The following is a 6,850-nucleotide window of genomic DNA, read 5'->3' on the forward strand; positions in this document are numbered from 1 at the left end:
CAGAGGCGGAAAGACACCAGGGTTCGAGTCGAGGACCGGATAAATTTGACAGCGTCGAGGGCGTGGATTTAACGGGGAGGTTCGATGGAAGAATGGTGGGCGAAATAGAGAGCCGCGATATCGTCAGGACCGTCCAACGTCCCATCGGGACAGACGTACGAGCCGGACGTGACGATGCTCCGTATAAGAGCGAGCTCGAGGAAATCCGTGGATCGCGCGGTTTACGTGACGCGAGCGAGAAACGAACAGCTGTCGGGAAAATGAGGAAAATTAAAAGGGACGAGGCGAAATCGGGAGCGGAGTCGGATCGATTGGTAGGGTGGAGGGAGGGCGCGTCGTCGCCGGTGAAATCGACGGAAAAATCGCGGAGCACGAGGGGAGAGAGCGGGCGAGGGGTTCGCAGGAGGTGGCCGAAGACGAACGAGAGGATGGTGGAACGTGTTGTGACGGAGGACGACGCGGATTACGGTGAGAAAACAAGCGGTCGACGACGCGGGAAGAAGCCAAGGAACGAGGAGGACGTCGTGGTGGACGGAATGGGGGACGCGCGCGTCGGTAACGGGGTTCGCGGAGTTCGAAAGTGGAGGAAGAAGTCCGATGCGGTTGACAGCGATGGGAAAGGGGTGTCTTATGGCGTTCGTGATGAAGAACGTGGAGTTCGGAGGATTCGTGATGGAAAGCGGATGGCGGAGGGGGACGAAGCTGATTCTGACTTGAGGAGGAGACGTAAGGGTGGTGGGTATTGTTGATAAGAACAGTTGGATTGAAACGATGTCAGACTAAAAATTACAAACAAGATATAATTTAAGTTTTCGGTTTTTTGTTAAAATTTCTTTTACGATTACTGTAGCTATTGAATATTGCAAAGAATTCTTCTTTCGTCGCGTTTCTTAAATAACTAGATCAACTCGCGATCAGAGGAATATACTTGCGTTAGGAAAGTAGAGGTTGCACGTAGCGAAAGTAAGTCAGGGAGGAGGTTCGAAGCGTAGCGACAGAACGTCTCATCTTTTCGAGTGCAAGAAGTTCCCACGCACGCTGCATAGGGTAATAAGCATAACGGGGGACTTAAATTTTCCTTTGCATGTGAAGTTAAGCCTGGTACAAGCAGCGCGGCAGATAAATCAACGCTCGATTCAGAGGACCCGAGCGGACTGGGTAAGAAGGGACGCAGACGGCCTGGTTCGAGTAGAACAGACGACGATTACAGTAAGACAAATGGATCTCGTTATCGTGAAGGAAAGACAGCAGTTTCGAAACTTTACGACCTCGTATCCGGTAAGGCAAATTACTCCCAGCTGATCAAAAATTCAATACGAGATCTATGAGCGATCGTTTTCGGGTCGCGTTGGAAAATCGATAATGACGAAAGGATTATACTTGACACACCTGAATGTCACTAAAAATTAATACTTTTTCTTGATTTTATTAATATTTTTCCCTACCAGACCCCAATTCAGAAATCAAAACATTCGTTCAAATGTTCTTTTTACCAAATCACGAAAGAAGAATAATCGAATAAACGATATTCCACTTTGGTATCGAAAACAATCGTCCGTAGAAATAATTTTCTCATCTCATTCGCGAGCATCGTGGTCTCTTTATCCGAGAGGCAACGATACCTAAACTAGACGCCATAATGGCGGCCCCCCTGACTCGAACGCAAACGGATCGAGGCCCGATACCGAATCGTCATTAATCGGGAACACTTGGCGCTCGAGTGCGTTCGGTGATCATTATCGTATCGCATCGAAATTGTAATGCAGTTTACCTGTGCAACCGCGCGGCCGGTTCGGCGGCTCCGTGAAATTCCTACGTTGCAGGCGATCCGAACTCGATCGAGTACCAATTATCAGACGGGCACTTCGTGAACCTCGGCTGGACCGTTCTGCCCGTTGCCAGGACCACGAGGAAAATCGTCGAGTATCAAACGATGCCGGCTAAACCCCATCTCGATTGGTATGCGAGCAGTAATCGCTACTCTGCGTACGACCACGCGAATTTCCATTCTCATGACGCGAAAAGAAATGTTCAATTGACGCGTTGACTGCCACGGTAATCTTTCAAGAAAAAGCACAGAGAATGTGTTCCCTCAAAAAAAAATTATACGAATTATGTCATCTCAGTTGGTTTATGCCAATTGATTTCTTGTTCTCTTCTCAGAAGCATCCACTTATATTTACATTGACATGCTACGAATTTAATTGTAGGTGCGTGAATATGACAAATAAAGGAATTACGAGGTAACTCGTAAGTTGGCAGTCAACGTATCAATGACCTTAATAACTATATTTTCTAAGATTAAGAAATTTTCATTCGATTTCGAGTGAGCAAAAGATTTAGCTGGTCAGATCTCAAAACTCCATTTTGTTCATCGGATATTGAAATTAATTTAAATTTATGTCGGATAAATTTATTTGAAACTAGCAAGGATATAGTAAATCTACTATAAAATAATGATAGGAAATTCGTGACACGCTCAGATACCTACGTCTTTTGGCCGCGCTGTTGAGTTTGATTAGGCGAACTCGTCGTGCGTGGAATTCGATCACGCGAAATAGCTCGTTAAATTTTATGCATCGACGAATTGACGATGTGACGATAACGCGGGGGTTACCCTGGTAGCGAAATAAACGTTCCTCGATATCTCGATACTTCGAGCAACCGACGAGCAATATTTCGAAAGGACGATGGAATTAGAGAAAAGACTCCAAATGCTTTAAAATAAAGGATCAAAATTCTAATTTATAATCTATGTGTAAAATGCTTGAAAAAATAATTACCAGCTCTTCCTATGATTTTTCAAACTTGAAACACATAAGACTCTTGGCGAAATTCGCAAAGTTTAAAGCGTATAGCGTCTCCCACTTTTTGCAGGTTCGAAAAGCACAAACATAACGGGAGAATGTATTACAACGATGGATCCACTGTTCTCGTAAATTTCCACAATGATGGATCAGCGGTAGTGTTTTATCCGAACGGGGTGGCCGCTATTAAACTGCGGAGACCGCAAAATCGGAAATGTAATTATTAAAATGAAACATTAACGTGCCTCGACTCGAATCGATGATCTCGTTGAAGGATGTAACTGCACAAATACAATTTGCTAATTATCAAGTAATCACGAATATTGCAAAGAAGATTATTGCTACGCGATTTGAATCGAATTTGCGTATACAGCGCTTCATTTCGCTGAAAATTTATAATTGGCTTTAATGATAGATGTTTGAATGTTATTAACTGCAAGCGTATTCGCTCGCAGCGTGTTCCACCAAATTCCCATCAAAATCGTACCAACAGAACAATACATATTATACTTTGAAAATTTTAAATCCACGTAAAGATAGCTCTTTAATTACCAATGTCGATAATAAACTCGAAGTCAAATGTTTTAAACAAATCCAACAATTTCTACCTTCAACAAGATGATCAATTAAATGAAGGTTGCTGAAATAATGAAATTTAACGACAATTAGATTAATCAAATTATTATCAATTCCTAATTATACTTCTAGAATTATAAATTATTGTATGAAATGCTTGAAGAATAGATTCTGCGCGTCCAATTGATATAATTAATGTAAATATTGTTCAGCAACCCTGTTTTTTCTAACGTAACAAAGACAATCTGGCTGAAATTACATAAAAATGATTGAAATCGATATTTCAAGACGATATGTATACTGTATTCAGCCCAGGAGGCAAGGATTGCATGGGGGTGGAAAGGGGATCGCAGATCGTCGCGGTATTCGACACCATAGGCAACGGTGCTGTCTTCGACGAGGACGGCGCGACGAGGTTCGTGTTCGAAAAGAATCTCGCTGGAATTTTTAATTACTGTCGCTCCCCAGACACCTACCGTTCAAGTTTCCAATTGTTTCTGCAGACTGTCTTACAATCAGATCGGTGGAATTTCGAGGGATAATCCTACGGGGATACCGTTTGTGTGGAAGTGGGACGATCGCGAGAAGAAATCGGCGACCAAGATCGTGCTCGTGGTAGGTGGCTAAAATCTTTCTCGATTCTACTAGAAATTAGCCAGAATAAGTGATCTTCTATAATATCCATAATAAGATCCATATATCTTCAGCAAATATAAAAATTTCAGAGGAAATACAAAATGAGTCGAGGAGAAAATAAAATGAAACATCTTTTTTATATAATTAAATAGATTTCTCTCGCGTATAGAAAAAAATGTAGAGAAATCATTAAACGAAAGAAAATTCGCTAATTCAGATATTTCGTTTACAAAATTATCGTTCATTTCCTTCAATTACTCGCTAATTCTAAATTAATTCCGGCTGTTCAGGAAAAACCAGCAGCGCATCTGGAAAAGCTACTGTACCCGTCGACGAGGACGATATCGAAAAGGTAAAGTATCCGAGGGAATCCAAAAAGTTACAATCAATCGATCCGATCGACGCTCGTGTTCGTCGTCATTGTTCAACGTTACGTGCGTCGAATGCGCGCAGTTCCGGAAGTCCCAAGGCGCTGACGTCGCCGGCTAGTTCGCGACATAAGGAGAAGAAGATCGAGCAGCAGAAACCTGTTATCCGGGAGTATAAAGAAGAAGAAGAAGAAGAAGAGGTCGAATCCGGGTACGTCGATGGAAAAAGTAGAGTAATTGTGTTTCAGCGAGGGTTTACTAATTACAACGGGTCTGCTCGCGGTACGCGAAACATTCATAATCGAGTTTTTCAATTAATGCTATCCTCAAACTTGTCTTGGTACGGTGAACAGGAAATGGGTTAATGAGCATCGCGTGTAGAGCAATCAACCTAAATAAGTACGTGCTTAATTGTACGGAGAATTTAGAGCGGTCGAAATGTCTAGAGAGTGTCGTTATCAACCGGTTGTTTAAGTAGTAAACACTTAAACAATGTGTACAGGAAAAAGATGAAAATTCAATGGTTAGAAATTGAAAATGAAAGGAAATGCAAAATTGATCACATTTCAGACACGATACTCATCCGAACTACCCCCAAGACACCCACCATTTCAAAACGATCTGCTTGAGGGTGAACCGTTATATCAGCCTGAGGATCCTCGATCGAAGTAACATTAATCTTCAGTTCTTCGCCGAAAAGAAGACTATAAAGTGACGTAGAATTAGACGGAATTTTATTTCAAGATCAATTTTATTCGATTCAGAAGCATTCAAATTATAATCGATTCCATTGTAGAATAGAGCTGGGCACGATTTTAAATTTGAAGAAGAAAATGAAGTCTTATTACGTGGACTCTAACCTGAAAGAGGGTGTGCTAAAGTAAGTAATCGTTTTATAATTATATAACGAATGAATAGACAATTAAGTCTTTCGACATACTCCTTTGCTAACACATTCTAGAAATTAACTATAATTTTTTTAATATGAACTGATAGAAATATGTCTTCCTCTACTAGATGCAAATTCGAAAGACTGCTATCTTCTCGGTTCAAGATGGACAACAGTATGCAAGACATAATCGAGGAATTCAAAAAAGTGAAAAGATCAGCCGGACAACGCAAATTTATGATGGACAAATACAGACCATACTTACGTGACTGGTTAAAATCGGGAACCAGATGTCGTCCTCCATAATTGTAATCAATTTTCCTTCACTGACGATACAATTATTTAAGAAAATGTAACCCCCAAAAAGTCTTGTTCCTCTGCCTGAAAAATTAAATATTTCTTACTTACCTTCTTACTTAAATACTTCTTCTTTTTACTTACCTGCATCGACAGAGTTCGCAGGAATACTTAAACAGTAATCGAAATAAATGAAACGTCGCGTGTCGAAGAGATAGAAGAACCGGAACACAGGAGATTATATAAATAAAAATGAATATGTAATTAAAATAATTATGAAAGGATCAAATCTTGTCTTAGTGTATACATTTCTCGCGCCAGTGTAACAATGTATACAACGTGAGTAACGCGCGCGCGCGTACATCCGCGTGCGCGCTCGCGATCATGCCCAATTGTATCTCTGCATCATACGTTACGTGTGGTACATACATGCGTACATTGCGTGTTCGTGCGCGTGCGGGCAGTGTGCTTAAGACACGTACTCTGTAACGCATTCCCCCCTAACACGGGGAATGTCTCGTTTCGAAAAACCTTAAACGCTAAGCGAACAAAGGGTTGTAAGGGGAGGAGGGCACAAGAAGGGACGAAGGATAAAAAGGATGGAAAGATGAGAGAGATAGAGAGACGTAGAATAACTCCGCGTAGAATTTCGACAAATAAATTAGGGTTAGATCGATCGAATGATGTAGGATCGCGCGTAGTTAGAGACAAATATAACAAAGAGTAATAAATAAGGCGTAACGAAGGATCAGGCGTCGACGTTCGATCACGCGGAACCCGTGCTGTCCGAGACGAGATGAGGTAAAACGAAGTTGGAAGAAGGAATACCATTTCGAAGTATACGAACATATATAAATAACCAAGTGTACGCAACACTTTGTGATCGAGGACGCGGTATCCGTGGGAAACCCGCGCGTCGCGAAGGGCCGTCTGACTACTGACTTATTTACAACGCCCCCCGTGACTGCTCTGGCGGTCATCGACGAACCTAATCCTCGTAGCGCGTCGCGACTCATTCCTTGCCACCTCGATTCAGCTACCTTTCTATCCTTCCACTTTCCATCCCGTCAGCTCTGCTCGCGATCAGGACGCGCTACGAGGTCTGGCCTAACTTAAAACGATCCACGCTGCAGTACGTTCCGTAATTTCCGGGGTGAATACCTGTGGCATTCCCTGCGCAAGTGACATTCGAAGACGCTACGGACGGATGTTGAGAAGTTTCGAGTGAGCTAAACACGGAGATTTTCGTCAAACAGCCTCGGTGTATGCGTTACGAT

General features: G+C 42.3%; 1 protein-coding gene across 1 annotated transcript in view; it reads right to left on the reverse strand.

The window, feature by feature from the left end:
- The window catches only part of Rpl8 (ribosomal protein L8), a 309,715-nt gene that overhangs the window by 204,755 nt on the left and 98,110 nt on the right, over window positions 1-6,850 (reverse strand). The window lies entirely within an intron of this gene.

Source organism: Xylocopa sonorina, chromosome 6, assembly GCF_050948175.1.
Source record: "Xylocopa sonorina isolate GNS202 chromosome 6, iyXylSono1_principal, whole genome shotgun sequence".
Classification (NCBI taxonomy): Eukaryota; Metazoa; Arthropoda; class Insecta; order Hymenoptera; family Apidae; genus Xylocopa; species Xylocopa sonorina.